Genomic DNA, 21,019 nt, shown 5'->3' on the forward strand with positions numbered 1-21,019 from the left:
CTTTGTCGCGTTCACTAATATATTTAAAAAGCACGACCTGAGTTTTTAAAAATATGGTTACCAGAAGATGAAGCCATGTTACGAAACCCGGTTCGTACTTTTCAAATATATCAGTGAACCTTACAAATTTCATTCTTTTATTTTCCTGCGAAAAATGCACTCTGACGTCAAAAACAAGGTATCATGAGTTCTTTGTTTCTAGAATACAGTCCTTGCTGAACGTGCAAAAAGATAAAACTATCTATTATTAAAATCTTAATTCTATGAATACAAACACCATACCACTATTTTTTTAATACCAATAATTATTTGTACACAGGAACATTATAGAGGTACTGAATACAACGAGGAAATCAATAAAGGAAATTATAAAAAATAATCATTCGTCGTTAAACCGCTCTCGAAAGGACAAGTAAGATCAGCCTCCTGATTCCATCGAGCCCAAAGTAGATAACAGCACTCCCTCTTTCAGCTATCCATCAATGTAAAAGCTTGATTTCCCAATTGACAACGATAAATGCATACATGGTGAATCATTTATGACATTTCTGCATTTATTTATATCCACACCTCCGAAAACAGCACAATTCGGCCTTTATATCGGGGCTTCAGATAACATTTAACAATCAAACGTGCACAAACATCACTGCCCTGGATAAGGGTAACTTAACCAGGCGGGAATCGAACGCGCGACCTTTGGGTTGGCAGGCGAGGACTTTACCCCTCTGCCCCCCAGGCCGGCTGTTTCAATCAAAAGGCTTGTTTAGAAGGCGAGGGTCGAGATCATCCTGAAGTAACTCACTACGCAGCATACTTCCTTAATAGGGGGTTGGAGAATCACAGTATTTCCCTGGCTTATTTGGGATCAGCCACGAAATTGCAAGCATCGAAATATTACGCCACATACATTTTCGTAGGGGCGCGCCAACAAGAAGAACGCAGGTAGACTTCACCCGAGTCAAAATCCAGGAGCCTCTACAAGTCAGGCGACTATAAACCAGTTCATTCAACAGCTGAGGGGGCATTCGCTTGCTGGCAGAAGAGAGATTTTAAAAAGTGAAACCACCTCTCGAAGCAAGGGCGCCGTGGCTTAGTTGGCTAAAGCGCCTGTCTAGTAAACAGGAGATCGTGAGTTCGAATCTCGCCGGTGCCTGAATTTTTTCCACCCCCTGATCGATCTCATAACCAAAAATTCTTAACGGGAACTTACACTGAATATATAATTTGGCACATGAAATTCTGTAGCACATTTTGAAACATTTTTATAAATCAATGCAAGACCTACCCAGGAATAAAATTAGAGGGGAGTAGGCCGTGGTTGTACAAGTTGTAACACAGAGAAGGTTACGAAACCAAAATTTCAAGAAAATTATTGCAGTGCTTTATTATCTTTCAACATTATTTGCTTGGCAAAAATATTGTTTTAATTGCATGTTCAATACTACAATCACTTTTCAAGGATTTAAAGAAAATTTGCTCAAAAATTTCGTTTTCAACTAAATTAAATATTGCTAAGTCAATATCTGAGGGAGGGGGACGGCTGCCTCCTCCTGACCTCCGCAGGGTACACTTATGCGAGCACCTACATCTACATGTTACCCTACGTACAACCTCTAGGGTGTTTGGCAGAGGAATGCCCGCAGGTGAAAATTGAAATTATTTTAAATGATGGATATAGTGTTTTCTCATTTCTCTTTGAAACCGTAAGGCATGTTTATGTAATTCACCTTTCCATATCTCACATCTCTTTGCCAATCATTTACTTCTCAGAGCTAAAATTCGTATCTTTTTCTCGTAAAATATTAATGCATTCCCATTTGTAGCAGAAAAATACGTAAAGTGTTACAGATATTATATTTGATAACAAGAAATTTTTATTTTTCCACACCTTCATCTCGTCCCCTTACGGCCGATTTCCGAATTCTACAATTACACAAATATATGAATATTTTCATCGTGAAAATGATCACCTGAGGAAAAATTGAGCTGGCTGGGAAAAAAATTAAAATATGAACATTGAACAAAATTATCTTGAAATGCATAGTGCCTAAGGGGAGCCTACATCCGATCACGAGAAGCTTTTGTCATTATTCGCATCGGATCAAATTTTGCTAATTAAACCGTTCATCGAACTCTAACAAAGATAATCGTTCAATTTAGAAAATCTTCCCGTTGTATGTCAGCAAAAGTGTTTTTTTACAGTATGATTTGGAAGACAGTCCTTCGTAAGAGAAAGCGACCAAGAGCTCCTCATCTAAAATAATTAACGATTGTAATAGTATATTCCACATATAACAAGAAGAATGGCTGAAAACCGAGACATTTTTAAAGCCGTAGCTACAAGTATACACCTAAAGTAGATGAATTGAAGGAAACTGTTCACAGAAATGCAGACGTTGCACTTGGTTACGCAGACGCTTTAGTACAGCATTGCTACTCATGACACAAGAATAGTCTCCATGCTGTCACGTAAATATGTTTTTATCCGAATATGCGCATAGGGTTAATTTAATTAATATCAGTCACCGCTCTCCGCGTTTCTTTATCCGAGAGGTAAGGTTTAAACCTAATGAACCTCAACTCGACAAAAAGCAGCTTACGTTCCTTGTATCTCGGAAACTGCTCCCTCGACAGTCGTTTTTGCTGACACATGTCTCCTCCGGAGCTATGGTGAGACAGCCATGCCTTGGTGCGCAAGCGTGTAAATGCAAACGATGCATGAAAAATACTCACTCGACGTCTCAAGATGATTCACTGTCGAGTGTTTTCTTTTCTTGATCTTATCTCGCATAAAAGCTTTGAAGCGAGCACATATCATCTCTCGAGTTCCGTGATTCGATCATGCCTCATAACACGACAAAATCAAAGCAGTTCGAGTGGATTCAACATTACCACTCTGTCGGCAGAGAGTAATTAAATCTTTTCTGTCTATATTTTGCAAAGACATACATTTTTTATGGATGTAAAACCATTTCCATTTCAATCTGTGAGCAACTCCTTAAATAAATAAATTATATTCATTTTATTAAAATGTATTATGACAAAAAATTAAATAAATACTCATGACACGAGAATAGTCTTCATGCTGGCACGTAAGTATGTTTTTATCCGAGTATGCGCATGCGCTGAATTTAATAAATAGCAGTCACCGCTCACCGCGTTTCTTTATTCAAGACGTAAGGTTTGAATACAATCGTTGAAGGACAGGTGGAAGGGAAAAAGGGCAAGGGACGGCCCCGAATGAGTTATATAGGACAGGTTATAAAGGATGTAAAAGAGAATAAATATGTAGCTATGATGAGATTAGCGGATAGGAGAGAGAAATGGAGAGCTGCGTCAAACCAATCTTAGGATTGTTGACTAATGATGATGATGAAGGTTTTACCCTAATCAACCTCAACTCGACACAAGACAGCTTACTTTCCTTGTATCTTGGAAACTGTAAATGAAAATTTATTTATATTTATTTTATTTTTATGTATTTAGCTGGCCGATGCTTCAAGGATTAAATTAATAATATACTTGATAGTTAAAAATTCAACATACGATTGTGAGCGCTCTGGCTAATTCAATACGCTTAATCCTCTACCATTGCGCAGCCTTAAGATATTCAACAATGTCCTTATGAAATGAGTTAACTTTCGTTTTCGCATCCGACCGTCACGGATAATAAAAATGTTTTTCAGACTCGTGGACAGTCCATTCCGGGGGAGTAAAACATTTTTACATCAGCTTTTTGTTACTGCCGCAGAGGAAAGGGTCAAAATAGATATTAAAGATCGGTGCCCTTGTGAGTGGCCTCCATTGCTAACGGTAGGTTTATTCTCCCGGAAGATAATTCTTCCAAAATGAGTTTTTGCTACAACATCATAGAAACGCACTATATAACAGTTTATAAATAAAATAAACCAAAAATCACATTCACCTCCAATAGCTGTCACTAAGACCTCTGTTGAATTATAATCTCAAATGTAATGACTATGTATTTGAATATCCCCCGCCATTACGCTTATATTATTACGTTGTTCTTTTTGTCCTTGTTTTGATGCATGTATTCCCTTCCAGTGTGTTTGTGATTTCATGATAATAGTGGAATAAAGCTTCTTGAGAGTAAGAGTCCGTTAATCCGTTTACAATGGCCTAATCCAACCACTACGCGACTCCAGCTACAACAACCTCATTTGCAATGGATACACTTGATGGTGTAAAGACAGAACGACATGAGAGATTAAATCGTTTGAAAAGACTATGACCATAAGTTGAGACCGTTTCCTCAAGTAGCAAAAAACTTGCAAACAAAGCTGTAAAGGCAATATTAAGCTATGAGCTAAATCAAAACACAGTAATAATAACGGTAGTTTATAAAAAATCAGCAATTAACCAAGTCAACAATTAACCAATTCGATAGCTGAAGGAACCGCATTAGAGAGTGCTAGAACGCTGAGGATTTTTTTTCCTTATATAGAACTAGAAACAGATCCGTTAACCCTCACATCTATTTGAAAACCCAAGTAACAGGGTAGAAATAAAATGTTTCCTCTAAAAATTTCTGCTCCTATTTACTGCTCCAGGTGCACACCTTTATAATCTGAGCCTTATTAGCAGAACAGTTTCAGGTCTCCTCTTTATGGAAGATGGCAAAATGACCTCCTCTTCAGCGCTCCACAGTGGAAGTAATTTTCGGAGGAGGCCCAAAACTAAATTAATTGATGATATGGAGCCAGTTTATCGTCCCATCCGATGGACTTAGTGCTTTATCTGAAGTTTCCCAAATTTAGTGTTCACTCTGAAAATCCCCCAGGATATGAACTCAAGTCCCCAAGATAGAAAGTAAGAACTGAAACCACCCCGCTCCTCCGTTGTAGATTAACTTTCCACAGACTCGCGTCATATGTATCATAATCTACCATCCCCATATCATTATCCTCGATTAACACATACGAATAGCCAAATCAGCATTGAAAATCTAATGGTAATACCTCTTTTATAATCAAGGTTATACAAAGTCGAGCGACTAAGGCTTCTTTTGAAGGTAACACATAACACTCTAAGTCCATAAAAAAACAAGCAGGTTAAATAATCTTTCAACGAGATCGAAGCACTGAGGATAGGAGATTTTAGTGGGAAGATTAATCTGAATCTAAATTCGGGCAATAAAATGATAAAATACTCATGCGTGCGTATATAAACCTACAAGCGCATGGAAAGTTAAGAGTAGGGTGCTATAATACCTCCATTGAAAATTTACACACATCTTGAAATTATATTCGACAAATTTTGACTTTTGTTTCGGCCAAACCGAGCAGAAATAATAAAGTCCCCCTTGTAACGGAGATAGAAACAAATAAAACCACTATTACGAATGAATTTTTTAGAAAATACATTTTTCAAATATGAAATTCTTTGATATAAAAATTAAAATGAATATAGCTACTACGCGCAATACATAACAGATTAACTTTATCCATGCATTAGATCTGAGTGTACCACTGCTTAGACTTAACACGATTGCTAATTTCGACATCAACTTTAAAAACAAAGTTAGAGTTCGTACAGACAAGAGCCGCCAGGTATGTGAAAATTCGGGTCTTGTTTCAATTCGAGTACAGTTTATTTTCCGACATCCGAAGTTATCCATATCGTACGGACGTCAAGTAGATTACGGTAGATAAGATCACGAAAATAAAATAAGAGAGATCTATAAGAGGGTATAATGGAAGCTTTAGTATTTACTTAAACTTATGCCAGTATTCCTTGCACGTTTCTGAAATTACCTTGTATTTCTAACAGCATTTTTTTCATGCACTACATTCATATGCAGATTGTCTTCAAAAGTAGGATAGCAATTAATCCCATAGCTTATGTGTCATATGAAGTGCACATGTTGCATAGTGCACACTAGTGGGATTAAATTTGAATCCTCCGGTGCAAGTTAGTGATTGTTCAACCCCTGACAGACACCCTAGGGGTGGTTCGCAGGGTATTATGGATATTTAGATATTATCAGAGAGAATATTTGCATTTGAAGAGAGAAAACATTCAAGTTCTTCTGCGATTGATTCGCTCTAATGAGAAATGCATCTCACTGCCCACCCCTAAACTCCGTCCTGCGAGACTTTTTCGATTCCATGAATCGGGTAAGTATATGCAGTGCCATTTTCCTCCGCCGTTGACGCATAAAATTCTGGCCCGCGCGTGCAGTCACTTTCGAAATATGTACCTCCTTTCCAATGATTGGAGCGTGGAGGAGCAAATGACTCCTTCATCTCACTGCCTTTTCCAGGGCGATCGCCGAAGAAGATGGAGGAGGAGAAGGAAAAAAAAGTGCTTCGAGTTCTTATAAAACGTGAGTGCGACGGCCTCAATTCGCGAAAAATGAAAGTTCGCTGGGAGTTCGTTCCTTGCAGCGCGGGCCACAGCGAAAGACGGAGCTGAAAAATCGCTCCGTATACCGAGACACGCCCAAGCGATAAAGCTATGAGAGAAATATTCCAATGGCAGGTTCAAAATGAAGTTAATATTTCCATCGCAGAAGACTCTACATGGCGCATATAGCTGCGACGACACATGAAACTCAAACTTAAACGTTGCATATACACATAGGGGGTAACTATGGGCGGGGATGTATCCCCCCCCTTCCCCCAAATCCTCAGAGAAATCAAAAATTATTTTAAAATCTTGTCTGGATTTGATATACAATAACTGCATTTAATAATGAAGGAGCAGGAGCAATTTTCACATTTTTAAATTTATTGGTACTACCGGTTTCGCTTTACAGCATCATCAGGTACAATACATCAAAGTGTACAACGTCTTAAATAGGAAAGGCAGGATGGGGGTGGTAAGACGGGAATAAATTTAAAATTGTGGAAATTGCTCCTGCTTCTTCATTATGTTCCGTTTCCACTCCATCTCGCCTGAAACCTCAGGTTATATAACTGCATCTGCTTTAAGTTAAATTTTAAGAGCCAAAATGATGTGAAATGCATTTTCAGGGATGTTATTTTTCAATTTTTTTCCTGGACTCACCGTTTCCAGAGGGATTAGCCCCCACTAACCCCCCTCCAACCCCCCAAAGCCCCCACATCCCCCCCAAAGCATATTTCTAGCTTACGCCACAGCATCTAAATCTACATTAATGCACCAGTGCAATTCAAAAAGTAAGGAATGCTTTCGTTTGCCGTCACTAGGCACCAACCAGTCGCGTATGTTTTGGTGTCCGTGAGCTTGGCACATAAGTCAGCGTCCAGCTGTCAGCAGCTTGCTACCCGTTTTTTCGATAAACAAAATTGAAAATGTGAGCTGCAATTGAAAATCCCGCCAGTTGCGAGGTGCGGTCAGTGATATCGTTTTTGTCGGCCAAAAACTTCAAACCGATAGAAAATTATCGTCATGTGTACGGATAAAATGTAATGAATTAAATTTCTGTCCAGAAATGGTGCATTCTGTTCAAAAATGGCCAAAATAACATTCACAACGAAGAGAAGAGCGGACATCCCTGCATTGTGACTGACGAACTGGTCGCTAAAGTTGATGATACAGTTCGTGAAAAAATCGTATTATCCTGCAAGACACTAAAAGAGGCGTTTGGCAGTGGGTGAGCCATCACCGACATGCATCAGAGGATTAAAATTTACTTCCGCTAACATGCACTACGCGTCATTGACGCTGCATACGACTTGATTCGACGCGTAGTAATTGATTCATGCATGTAATACGTGGCCCAAAAAAAATATGTCGTATAAATTCTGCGGTCGTGTACTGGGAAGTCCACATTCACATTTTTGAATGGCCTTTGTGCTTGAATGAAAGTGACCGAAAATGTTAAAGCACTGGTATTAAACAACGCAATGAGGGGAAAGAAATGAGGAAAGAAAGTGAAAGAATGGCCAATGAACTTCACTGAGCGAAGACCGTTCCGCTTGACAATCGTCTCGCTCTGGTTCTTCCGTGAAGCTAAATGGTGCGTTGAAAACAATTTTGCCGAATTAATGGAAAGTCTTTTTTCAATATACACATTATCGTTTACGCCATGCTGGCAAATTTCGCTTTCAATTCTTTTCCTGGATAAAATCAGACATGTGTTAGGGCATGACCGCATGTCTAGCCAAAGACATTCCATTTCAATTTTTTGCATTTCATAAAAATAAAATCGATCTAGCACATATTTAAATTTTGACACGTGATCAGATTCATATTCGATTACGATTAACCTGGAGGAAAATAAAATTTCCATAAAAATGGGTATATTCAAAGATACAGGGTAGAAATCCATCACAAAACCGCAAAATATAAGAATACATACTTGAGTGAATGGAACATATGTGTCCCTACACTCATGAATAAAATCCAACCGTCTCATGCATCGAGAAAAGGTCTTCAATAAATGAATGTCTTCCGAGGAAAAACATGATTTGCCAGCCAGGCCATGATTGCTCTCCGGACAGAAGGCATGCGTATCATCATTACCGGTCATCAACCTAAGAGGTCGGTTTGTCGCGGCTTCCTAGATCATTTTTTTACCGTCTTATCTCTTCAACTCTGCAGATTTACTCTTTGTACACCTCTTATTACTTTTTCTACGCGTTATGCCTCATTTTGAAGCTTTTTATTGCGTTTTTCCCTATGATACAACGCATCACTTCCGTTTGACCATCTGTTTTCGTAGGTAACGGGTAAATGCCTGGAAATGTAAGCTATCACTTTGAAACTTGCAAGGAGTGTGTAGAGTGGACCGTTGTATACATTTTCCTGCATGTAAAATTCGAAAATTTTACCTTGGAATTTTCTCAGATGTAATAATTTTAAGGTTTGAGATAAAGGAAAACGTTGACAAGGGCGGAGGTGATGCTACCTCTGACCTCTACCGGAAAAACTGTTTTCGTTTTATCGTGGTCTCTAGCTTGCGTTGAGATGTCTTGAACCTCCTTTCCGGAACGTTTCATTGTACATTTCAGCGGCCCTGATCTTCTCAGCAAGTCTTCCCTGGAAATGCGATCGATCCACTGTGTCGTCAATGTTCTGGTGATAAATTTTGGCATTCCAGTATTGTTAGTTGGTTGGTTGGTCAGTTGGTCGGGTGATACTATCCAGAAAAAAGAAATCTCCAAACCACTGGCGGATACAAACATGGGGGGCGCGCGCCCGAATTGCCGAACATTGCTCAGTCACAATTGCAGCTGTTTACATCATAAGATGACTTTGTTTTGTATACGTATACAATCAGTTTAAATGAAAATTTCTTAATATTTGCATGTAACTTGATTATTTTTCATTACGATAAAAGTATAGTTAGCTCAAAATATCTTTTGCGCCCTCCCCCTTGAGTTTTTTCTGTATTCGTCAGTGAGAATGACCCCAACAATGATACAGTACAGGGTAGAGAAATTTGTGAAACGTATTTTTAACCCTACATAGCTGATGCCAGTATGAGCAAAAAATTTCAATGATGTTTACGTCCAAAGCACACCATTTTTAAGAAGCAGAAACTTTGAGCCAAGATCTCCGTTTAGCCGGGAGTTTTCTCTGTTGCCCGAGGCTCTGGACAAATCATAGCTTCGAATACTTTGCTTGCCGGTTATCCTAGACTAGGTTTCACTTTATTCAGCTAGGCAACGTTTTCTGGCATTGCTGACTGAATTGTGGGTATGAATGAATGCACATGGAAGTAAAACTTGTGTTCGATTTTGTCACGTAATGGGAGGGCAAATTATGGAAAGAAGTAATGAAGGATCTAAGGTTTTCCCGGCAAATAGACTGGAGGAACAGTTCTCGGGTTTCCAGCCGGGTCCAAGGGTTTTTCAGCGCCGACGTTTCGAGGGCGAAGTCTGCCATCTTCTTCAGGGTCATTCACCCTGAAGACGATGGCAGACTTCGCCCTCGAAACGTCGGTGCTGAAAAACCCTTATGGAAAGATATTTTTAATTCCAGCTTTTTAGAAAAATGGAATTTTCTTGGCTTGAGTGACATCTCGCGGCTTGAGTGTCATTTGTAAAGCGACCCAACTCGACGTCTGTCTGGGCGAAAGGGAAGGCGCGGTTGAATAATATTTTGGTCCTTATCAGTCTTGCCGTGGAATCGTCATTAATTTCGTTGGCTCTAACAATTGCCAATTGAATCCGGCAAAACTACAAGGGGAAGTAGGGGAGACAATTTAAAAGATTTTTGTCCAGTACTTAAACATGAGATCGAAACTTCTAAGCTGCTGACCGATGGCAACGCAAGCATTTTTTAGGCTGCACATTCCGGTTACCATGAAAACGGTCTTTTCTTGGCTATGCACCCTTTTCGAAGTATTAGTTAATACTCTGCATTTCTAAGACTATTAAATAATTAAGGTTTGACGAAAATGTGCTATTTTAATAGCCTGAAACAGTTAATTTCAAAATTGGTGAAATTGCACATTCTTCTTGGAACAGTTCTCTGCCAGCCTCCTGAAAATCTCAACGAATAGCAACTTCGTCGTAGGCTTTAATGAGACCTTATAATTAGGGTTAAAAACCAAACACGATCGGTATTTGTGTTTCATGGAAAATATAATTATGTGAAAAGAAAGTAATTCGTACAGTTGAAACTAGCTCAAATCTCTTGTTTAATTAAGCTCAAGTGGACTACCACGCTCCCCTACTTAGCAAGTGATAACTCTAAAAAAATAAATTGGTTTTACTATACATATTTTCTTTATTCATCTAAGCAACGTTTACTGGCCTTGCTGACTGAATTACGGGTATGAATGAATTCACATGGAACTAACACTTGAGTTCGATTTTGTCACGTAATGGGAGGGCAACTTACGGAAAGAATCTTTTTTATTCCAGCTTTACAGCAAAAGAATTTTTCTTGTCGTATTGGCCGGTTTTACATCGTGATTAAGCGAAAAATGTCGTGAATATCCAAGTTGATCCCAGGGAAAGACAATCAGGCATCCGTTTTTATTGTGGACATAATGTGGACATTCGTGCATTACACAGGGTGGAGGAAAATTGTGTCGCGAAATTTTTAACGCTGTATAGCCAACGCATTAGGAACCAAAATTACCAATGATGTTTAGGCTGAAAACACACCATACAGAAACTATGGGCCAAGCGCTCCGATTAGTTTGTTCAGTGGCCGGATGCCTTGGACACATCATGATTAGTGATACGTGAAAATCGTATATGCGATGTTGATGCGATACACGCGAATAAATGCTACTTAGGCGCGATGACTGGACTTTTATGATGTGTAAACCGCAACTATGCCTTTTCTCTTCCCACCTCAGATTCTCTTCACGTGCCGAAATACTTCATTCACTAGGATTATTACACCCCACCCACCGCCGATTGTATCAGACAACAAATTTCTTTACTGCATCATGAATGGGTCCTTCAGATGCATTGATCTCCTGGCATTCTTTTCACTCCGCATTCCAGCTCGCAAAACCCGCAATACTGATCTACACCAGCCCAATTTCCGTCTGGCAATATCTCATAGATCCCCCTTTTACCGCTTACCTTCTATTTTCAATTCAATCTCAAATGTTTCTTCTTCTCCTGACCTCTTTGCCTCCCGCACCACTTTTTTTTTAATAACCAACTGAAAAGACTATATTTTTGACACCGACATTTTGTATGTATTTTATATGTTGAAAATGGTTGTTATTTATGAGATTATTTTTATAAATGTTTATTAATTATGTTTATATAATTTATTTTGTTTATAAACTCAATATAAAGGCCTTAGTGCTGTTTTTGGTGTTGTATAAATAAATAAATTTTCGACGGCAAAATTCGTAAATTTAGTGCCGGGCCCGCCCATCGCTACGCCACTGGACGTTGGGCCTTGCTGCTTCATAGGTGGTAACATGTATTTTCATCGCCAGCTACTACAGAGAACCCTGGTATCTTCAGCAATATAAAGCAAATATTTCCAGCGATCTGCTTGGAAAAAAACTGAGTTTGGTGATGCTGCGCGCCACACATTCTGGACACCAGTGAAGCACCATGGATGAGGAGAGGTTTTTCAGCCAGTACAATGTAGATGTGACTGACAGACGCAGCCGGTTGAAAGAAGAAAGTGTTGAAACTTGTTCCATTTTGATGTTCAACTGGTGTAAATGATATTCAGGCTTTTATATCATTTTTTATTATTAACTGTATTAGCCCGGTCAAATTAGCCCAAAAAATAGGGGTACCCTTGCATAAATTGCCAACAAGCTGAATATTTGCATGAACCTCAAGGATACCACTCTAATGAAATCCTGAAAAGTCACCATCGATCCCGTGTGTGCAAAAACTTTTATTCAAGGTCAAAGGTCACAAAAATGAGTTTTTTGCATTTTTTGGCCAAACGGTTAGTTTTGTGATAAAAATTGCTCAGATCAAAATTGTAGATCAGAAATTTATCTACAAAATTGTTATTTTTTTTCTCTATGATTTACCGTTTCTGAGAAAAAGCCATTCAAATGCATGCGAGTTACGCGTCCAATAATATTCGGAGAGCGCAACAATATAGTCATGCATATTAGGAAGAATACAGCTCCAGCCTACATTCGAATGGCTTTTTCTCAGGAACGGAAAATCTTAGAGAAAAAAGTGAAATCACAATTTTGTAGATAATTTTGTGATCTACAATTTTGGTCTGAGCAATTTTTATCATAAAACCAACAGTTTGGCCAAAAAATGCAAAAAACTCATTTTTGTGACCTTTGACCTTGAATAAAATTTTTTGCACACGCGGGATCGATGGGGACTTTTCAGGATTTCATTAGAGTGGTGTCCTTGAGATTCATGCAAATTTTCAGCATGCTGGCAATTTATGCAAGGGTCAATGCCTATTTTGACCGGGCTAGTATGCCTTATTCCTTGATATATTGTTGCTATACCCCTTAATTATTCAAACCAGTGGCGTAACGAGGAGTATGCTTTGGGAAGGATGAGGGGGGATGGGGAGGGCGACCTGCCACCCCCCTCCGTATGGGAAAATTTTGGAAAAATGACATGCCTGAAATACATTTTACTTAATTTTGGCACTTAAAATTTGGGTTTCATTAAGAGGTTACGTTAAAATTTACTGTATGTCAAAACTAAACAATATTTTTTTTATTATTCTTATTTCTCTGAGGCTTTGGGGGAGGATCTATCCCCCTTAAACCCCCCTCGCCCATAGTTACGCCGCCGACTCAAACTATTCCGTATTTTTTTTAAATAACTGTGTTTTATCACACTTTGTCGTCAACTACTTGTGGTACATTATGAAAACATCGATGCTACAAAATGCTATAAACTGTAATTGAAAGTGCTATAAAATTAAATTGAAAGTGCCATTTTCACGTAGGTATCTCTAATCATGATCTTCGGCAGGCGAGGCAATCGCGATCATGAGTTGTTCAGGGCATCCGGAATCAGGGCAAACTCACGGCTAATCGGAGCGCTTGGCTTTAAGTTTTTGTAGTTTATAAATGGTGCGTTTTCTAAGTAAACATCACTGGTAAATTTGCTTCCCATTGGCATCAGCTATCCAGGGTTAAAATTTCGAGGCACACCTTTTCTCCACCCTGTATAATATACATCTTCTTAAATAATTAGCCCAGTGGAAGTCTACACCCTCGGGGAAGAAACGCTGGCATTTCAATATTTGACGCGGACATTAAGCCAAAGGAAACATCGGTGTACAGTCTAGTGCTGCAATTTTATTTTTAATAAGATTGATTATTTTTATAAATGCCGCAAATTGAATGAGTAAACTTGTTATTTAATAAGAAGATACGATTCTTTCATTGACATGAATGCGATTAACCCATTATAACCCAGTGTTGCTTCTAAGCAAATCAAAAATTTATAAATTTCCGGCTCTATTTAGGAAATATCTAAACCAAGGATTACTTTGTGGTGTAAATTGTAATGACGAAATATTTAGCTGCCACATAATTATGGTTGAGTGCAAAATTTTGAAGTTTTCAAAATGAAAAATCTTGAAATTCGAAACTTCTCCCACAGACAGCTCTGGGTTAGAAAGGGTTAAAACGTCATCATCACTGGTCAACAATCCTAACATAGGTTTGACGCATCTCTGCACTCCTTTTTCCTACCAGCTAATCTTTTCATTGCTACGTATTTCTTTTCTTTTTACATCTTACATAAAAAATGTATTCATGCTAATATTCCATGCACATACTTATATTTAATGATTATTCTGTATTATTACTAATATATATTACTTTTCCAGTTTAAATTAATTCAGCCCAAATAAGAAATTGGAATAAATGAGAAATTAATGATCTCAAAATGTAATTATTCCTCAGGGATATCATCAGCAGTGCTCCTCATAATGAAATAACATGAGCAGAAACCGGTTGGGGCTCATCATTGCTTCCATGCGCAGCAACGAGTGTTTTATTCACGACGCATCCCAAGTAACAAAGGACCCAGTATTTGCATACGTAAATATATGCGCAATATTACGGTACAGCATGGCTCAGCATCAATTCGAGAAATCTTGCGTCGCCAAAATGCGCAGTCAATATGCGTCTTGAGGGAACACAATGGAGCCACGTCCAAGTACCATTACATATTCTGAGCGTATAGGGTGATAGTAAGAATGGGAGAGGTAGGTGCCATTATTAGGGTTTAAGGCCTCTACGCATTAATTAACTCTTACCGAAGGCAGAGACGGCTCTGCGAGGGGGTTCCCAAACCCCCGTTCACAACAACTTAACTTGGAATTAACTTAGCTCATTCCGACCAAAAACAAGTAAAATATTCCACCAATAACTACGCTGAATCACGCATCAATTTACAACTCGGATGGGAATCTCTGTCAGATCGTTGACTGAAAACTAGACTAAAGCTATTGTGTAAATTCTAGAACTTTCCGACCAAAATATCCATATTTTCCGAACGCCACCATAATATAATAATAAAATAAGAGAGACAGGATGTAGAAGAGACAGATTCATAATTTCGTTTTTTCCACGATCAATAAGAGACTATAACGACAGCGTTAGAATAGGTTAGTTGACTGGTGAAGTGTAGATTACAAACGTATGCATTGAGAAATGCATATTCCTGAATTATCCTTGAACTTTTAACGTCATGTTTTGGATGTTTTCGCCTCTTAGGCAGATTTCCTTCACAATTATCTAGCAACTTTTGCCATCGTATGAATGAGAAAGAATAATACGTTAGTAGGCGTGACATTTTTATGACCGTGTAGTGTGAATGTAGGAATCATGTTGCATTTTGCATGCTGGTGATTCATCACCCCCACCAGAACACCCCAGAGGTAGCTCGCAGGATATTATGCAGATGTAAGTAGATAAAATATTATTAAATAGGCACCTATTATGCATTTCAGTCATGGGTGATACTTGAATGAAAATTAATGCAGGTTGAAGTACTTTCAGCGCCATTCCTGGCTACGCGCCTAAATGTACCTATGCTGCACCCACGAGGCCAAAACGCCCCACCAATCGCGGAGAGAGCGGATCTTAAAAAAATACCACGTAAATATAAAATATAAAAACAAACTTGGGGGACGAAATTTAGCGCCTATACCTTATTCTATATTATAATACACGTTTATTGGTTTGGATCACAATAAGGTTAAGTTGTTAACGAGACTCCAATTGTCACCCTAAGGAGAGGATGTACTCATATGTGCGCGCCATCGCCTCGCGGTGACATTAGAAGGTGCACCCGGGGTGATCTCCCTAATCTATATGAGCGGTACGTTAGCGGGAGAATAGAGTAGACGGGGAGACAGACAGAGAGTCAGTGGGAGAGCGAGACACAGCAAGAGAGGAGACAATGAGAGAATAAGGGAGAGGGGGGCTTTTTTAAAGTGGTGAGCGTTCGTTAGGAGGGTGACACGTGCCAATGAGGAAGGTGAGAGAGGAGGGGGTTGAGTGATAGACAGGAGAGGGGTGGGGGGAGAGAGAGAGAGAGAGGCCGCCTCCGAGAGGAGGGTTTGACACGTGCTGCTGCGGTGACGGTTATCAGGTAGGATGCAGCGGAGGATGGAATTGTGGAAGGATGCAATACGGTGGTTTCCTATTATTTTTTTATTGCCTAAATCGAAAGATTATTACTCCTGGAGTACGTATTTCACGCTTTTAGATTTTTAAATGGCGATATCTATTTTATTTATTGACTAAATGAAAATCGAAAAGTTTCAAGCGCGCGAAAACGCGACGGCTATGCATGAATGCTGGGAAAAGACCGTGTGACGTCATTCTGGTTCCGGCTGCCGCCGTGTGAGGCCACCTTGGTGCGAGGCTGTGAGCGCCGCTACGATGCAGGCTGCTGGCAGGTAGAAGAGTACCCTGCTTGCAGATAGCGCATGACTTGTATAAGGATTATTAATACCTTATCAAACGAAGGAAACTTTCCGACCATAGGCAGGTTTAATAGGTGATCATTAAGAGATCTTTTCCCTGAGCTCGGTGCCTTATGCATTCATTGGCAATATGAAGATTTGTAGTACGAGATTCCCTGCGGTTGGATGAAATACGTCAGGCAAACTAAAAGGCCTATCTCCGTCAGACTGAATGAACACCGCAGGGATCTTAAAAATAGGCATTGTGAACAATCAGCAGTTGCAGAACGTGCGTTCCTTAATCCCTGGCATCATATTATGATTGATAAAGCAAAGGTCCTAGCCAAAGAAAAGCATTACTTCCCTCCCATCATTCGGGAGGATATTTAAATTGAAAAGGTGGCAGAAAACTTCAATAGAGATGCTGGGCATGGAGTAAATACCACTTGGAAAAGACTCACGCAACAGCACGCCAAAAACGGGATCCTTGACGCTGATTGGTCACTCTCCGGACTTTGTATGCATAGAGGGCCAATTCCCTAAGTGAGAAAGGAGTTAGCGGGTTTGAAGACACTAAGCTTAAACTACTGCAGCCATCGCGAGTTACGATGAGAGCAAGGAGAAATTTTTTGGCTCTAATCCGAGGGCTGACCCTCTTACATGGCACTATGCCATATTTTCACCATATGATTATTCGTGCAAACAGATAATAATAATAATTGCCTTCCCTTAAAAATCTATAGCTGAGCCAAAATAATTAAACATAAGGAAACACGATAATATTCAGCAACCACGGTCAAATTTTCAGGCATAAGTCCTTCGAATATTTTTTAGAATTCTGTTCAAATCTGTTGAGCTTCCAACCACAGACACCAATCAAACTTCAATTTAAAAAAATAAATAAATACTTCAAGTATTTACGCTTTCATACTAAATCATTGAAAAAATTCCAAATCATGAATGCACGAAGCAAGTGTTTACATTATATTTGGCGCGGTATTATTGTAGCAGGTGTAATTGTGAAGCGATTTGGAGATAATGTGTTCGCAAAATTGCGAAATAGACTACGAACCGAACTGCAAAATTCACAATCAACATTTTTTAGTTGACTCAATAGCATTCCCAATTCTTTGTCTCGCAATACATTGTATCACAATGCTTTGTCGCGTTAATACGATGAATGGTGACGATAAACCGGCGAGCAAAAAAGAAGTCACGTAATTTTTTAAATCTCTATGATGAAAAAATTGCATAACTGCATTCAGCACAACTTGCACCTCGCAAACAGGTAGGCAATCTATGTGACGATGTATTTTTTATGAAAACTGTAATTATTGCAAGGGAAATATTTTTACGCAAATGACAGTGATTTGAATCTTTGGCATCTATCTAAAGCTCCATTTCGGAATACCACGTAGCCCTACGCTGAAGCCTGAGGATTATATCTAGTTAAGAGGCGATAATTCCGCCAATGAGGAAATGCAATTTCATTGGTAATTTTCTCGGGGTCTGTTTGGTTATTGATGAAAGGAAGGCAAATTGTATGCATCTACCATATAAGAATACCGTTAGAACAACCTAAGGGTAGAAAGGAAATTCCGAGAGGCATTGAAATGAGACACAGGTGCAAAAATTGGTTTTCAGCCCCAAAAAAAAATTGGTTTTGCGCGGTGCAGAAAATAGTTTTCAGTAAAATGGTTTATGATGATAGTGAAAGGAAGAAATAGCCGTAGATAATAGACTTGCACGTAAAATCGTGTGGATGTGCGCCTTCGACAAGACTATTCCCAAGGTCTGCCGCTTTGCCTGGATCACGCTTTTCTCAATTACTCGCGTAATAGGCTAAGCCATTTTTCTTGGTACATCGCCAGACGGCAACGTTTAAGTATCACGAGATGGAATAGAAAAGGCATACTGGGGAGCTGGGATGAAATGAAGTACCGCGCAGGTTCTTCTTCGGTGGCTGTAAAGAAATTTCCCATCTTTCATCTCCCCGAAGCGGTTAATTACCGGTTCCGCAGGAGAATATTTCCAGCATTCAATGTGTATGGAAGGCTCTAGTCGGCACAGTGAAAGGCACAAATATAACTGGAGTATGCATGCTACAGTATTTTTTTGTAAATGAAAACTTAAAATAAAGAAAATAGAAAGACATTTTGCAAAAATTCAACTAATTATTACACCTAGACACTGTTAAATACATATATACCGAGTGCGCGTAAAAACTACAATAATTACTAAATAACAATTATGCTCTAAAGTTATTTTTTTTTAATTACACATAATGCTCTTTTTCTGAGTTTATTTAAGACGACATCGCCTTTACAAATCAATACATTAACTTTGAATGAAATATTTTTGTTTTGGGGGAATCGTTGACATTTTAATTGATACAGAATTTACCATCGACACATTACCCCGCAAGCTGTCTCCATAGGTGTGTGACTGGGGGCACTGTAGGACATTAGCCTTGAGAAATGAGAAGGAAATGCTGGAAAGAAATTACGAGTGGCATTTATTAAAGTCCTTTATGGTTCGCGGGAATACCCATATCTACCCATTCGGCTAAATATCTCTCCTAATTAACCGCTTTTATCGGACCTGTATATAGTGGGGCTGCAATATGATGCTCCCCGTGTCGTTCCAAAAGAAATCCATTCCCAACCTCACAAGCAATCCATGCCCAACGCGCAGCCTCCGAGTCTCCAGCAGCTCCAAGCCATATTCGTTTAAAATGTGTGCAATCGTTGGGACCTACGCAGAACTTGTTTCCCTTGGAAAATTTGCTAGGCGAGTGTGAGCATGCACGTTAGTGTGGATTATAGGGTTTTCAGTCGTTGTACTTCACCCCATTGACATCCTTTCTAAATTTCAAACCCCCCTCTTCCTACAAACGTATTCCTAAAAGTATTTTAATGTTTCCTTGTATTCACCAGGGAAAATTAAAATCGTTTATTATCTCCCTCTTCCCGTTCCCCCTTTTGTCGCCCAGTAAAAAGTGCAGTCTCGGTAAATTTATTTCTTACAAATGTTAAACGGCAGAAGAACGTTCATTTGTTTACATCTGTGCAACGCTAAAAAAATTCCCATACCGGGAATCGAACCCGGGCCTTCTGGGTGAAAGCCAGATATCCTAGCCACTAGACCATATGGGATATACATATTAGCTTGCGATAGAACTCTTAATAAAGCCTTGGAAATTTATTTTCAAATGAAATTCATTACGATGCATGGTTTAATGTTGCTGAATATAAAGAGATGCCATTATCGTAAGTAAAATCATAAAAAATTCTGCGGCAGTTTCCAAATGATGTGATCATTTCCATTAGCTGCCCATGTTTTCTTCACTATGTGAATATCTATTGGGTTTGGTTTAAGAATAGAGAGGGGTTATAATGTAAAAAATCTAAGTTACTTTGGAACATTTGAATTCAGATCAGATGAAGAGAAATTACATGTTTTTTGCTTCTTCCAACTTCTCCATTCACCACCACTCCAGGAGATCTGTGGATTTGCCTACAGTACGTGTAACAGAATTTTAAACTGTGTTCCCGGGGTCCCAAAGTCAATGGGATAAAACAATATAATGCAATTCCATGCCATATTTAAAAGGGACTACTTTGAATGCCTTCAAAAGACATGACTTTCTCCTTGAGAAATGTCTCTATAAAATTGGGGACTTAATTATGTATTTCTCAGTAAATATATTTTTCATTTTTCTCGTTATATATGTTGAAATGTGACGTGTTCTATGCATTCCTTTTAATGCCTGAGTAACAAAAAAATATAATCTCAAAAATCCCCCTACACACCAAGAAACATTCAAAAATCCAACTAAAAATGAGAATATTTTAAGTATCCAAAAATTACAGAAAACATTAAAACATTTAAAATTGCAAATATAAAAAGCTAGATGAAACATTCTCTTACCATAAGGGAAGGATTTCAAATAGGCCACGGTTTTATTCCGTTTATTCATTTCCATGCTAATTGTTAGCATAATTACGTAAATGAGTCAATTTTACTTAAGTCGGTTTGCAGGTTATTATAAAAACAATAAAAAATACTCAGCAAGCGACACAGTTCTCGCCGAAAATAAAGAGGTTTGAAATAAAATCACTTACTGGAAGGCTCATCAGAACTTATATTTAGAGTATGCTTCTCTACGGAAGCTTGGATAATAGCAGCAGCGGAGAAATCACGGGTTGAGGCCTTTGAAATGTGGTGCTACAGAAGAACGATGAGGAGCAGATGGGTCGACCGAGTAAGTAATGAGTAAGTCCTTAGAAGAGTATGAGAGTAGAGAAGCCTCATGAAAACCTTGCCAAGAAGACGGAACAACCGTATGTAGCGATTGCTACGCTGAATAATACTCTTGTGTTTTGCTGCATTGGAACGTTTATTGCCACTTCAAAGTACAGACTGCTCTGGTATGACGACGACGATCCTCAAAAATTACCGGCTTATATAGCCGTGGATAGTCCTGCTGCCGGTGAGTATATATACATCTTCAGCGGCGATTAATGTACGCAAAGTGCGTACGCGGGACAATTTCGACGATACAAATGTAAAAGGAACAGTTTAACCTTTCCAGTGTTAGTGAAGGAGAATGAGAAAGACAGGCTTCCAGTGAGCGCGTGCAAAAGCGCACTAACCGACATCGGAAGTCGGGAACGGCCCTGATTGGCCAAAAGCGTGCGAAAATTAGAAGTACATTTTTTTTTGA

The 21,019-nt window shown here is 39.0% G+C and overlaps 2 non-coding genes across 2 annotated transcripts; one reads left to right on the forward strand and one right to left on the reverse strand.

The window, feature by feature from the left end:
* Positions 1 to 1,079: 1,079 nt before the first annotated feature.
* Positions 1,080 to 1,153, forward strand: Trnat-agu. The gene has a single exon. It is a non-coding gene; the product is annotated as a tRNA-Thr (tRNA).
* An 18,223-nt stretch (positions 1,154 to 19,376) lies between these two features.
* Positions 19,377 to 19,448, reverse strand: Trnae-uuc. The gene has a single exon. It is a non-coding gene; the product is annotated as a tRNA-Glu (tRNA).
* Positions 19,449 to 21,019: the final 1,571 nt, after the last annotated feature.

Source organism: Ischnura elegans, chromosome 9 (genome assembly GCF_921293095.1).
Source record: "Ischnura elegans chromosome 9, ioIscEleg1.1, whole genome shotgun sequence".
Taxonomy (NCBI): Eukaryota; Metazoa; Arthropoda; class Insecta; order Odonata; family Coenagrionidae; genus Ischnura; species Ischnura elegans.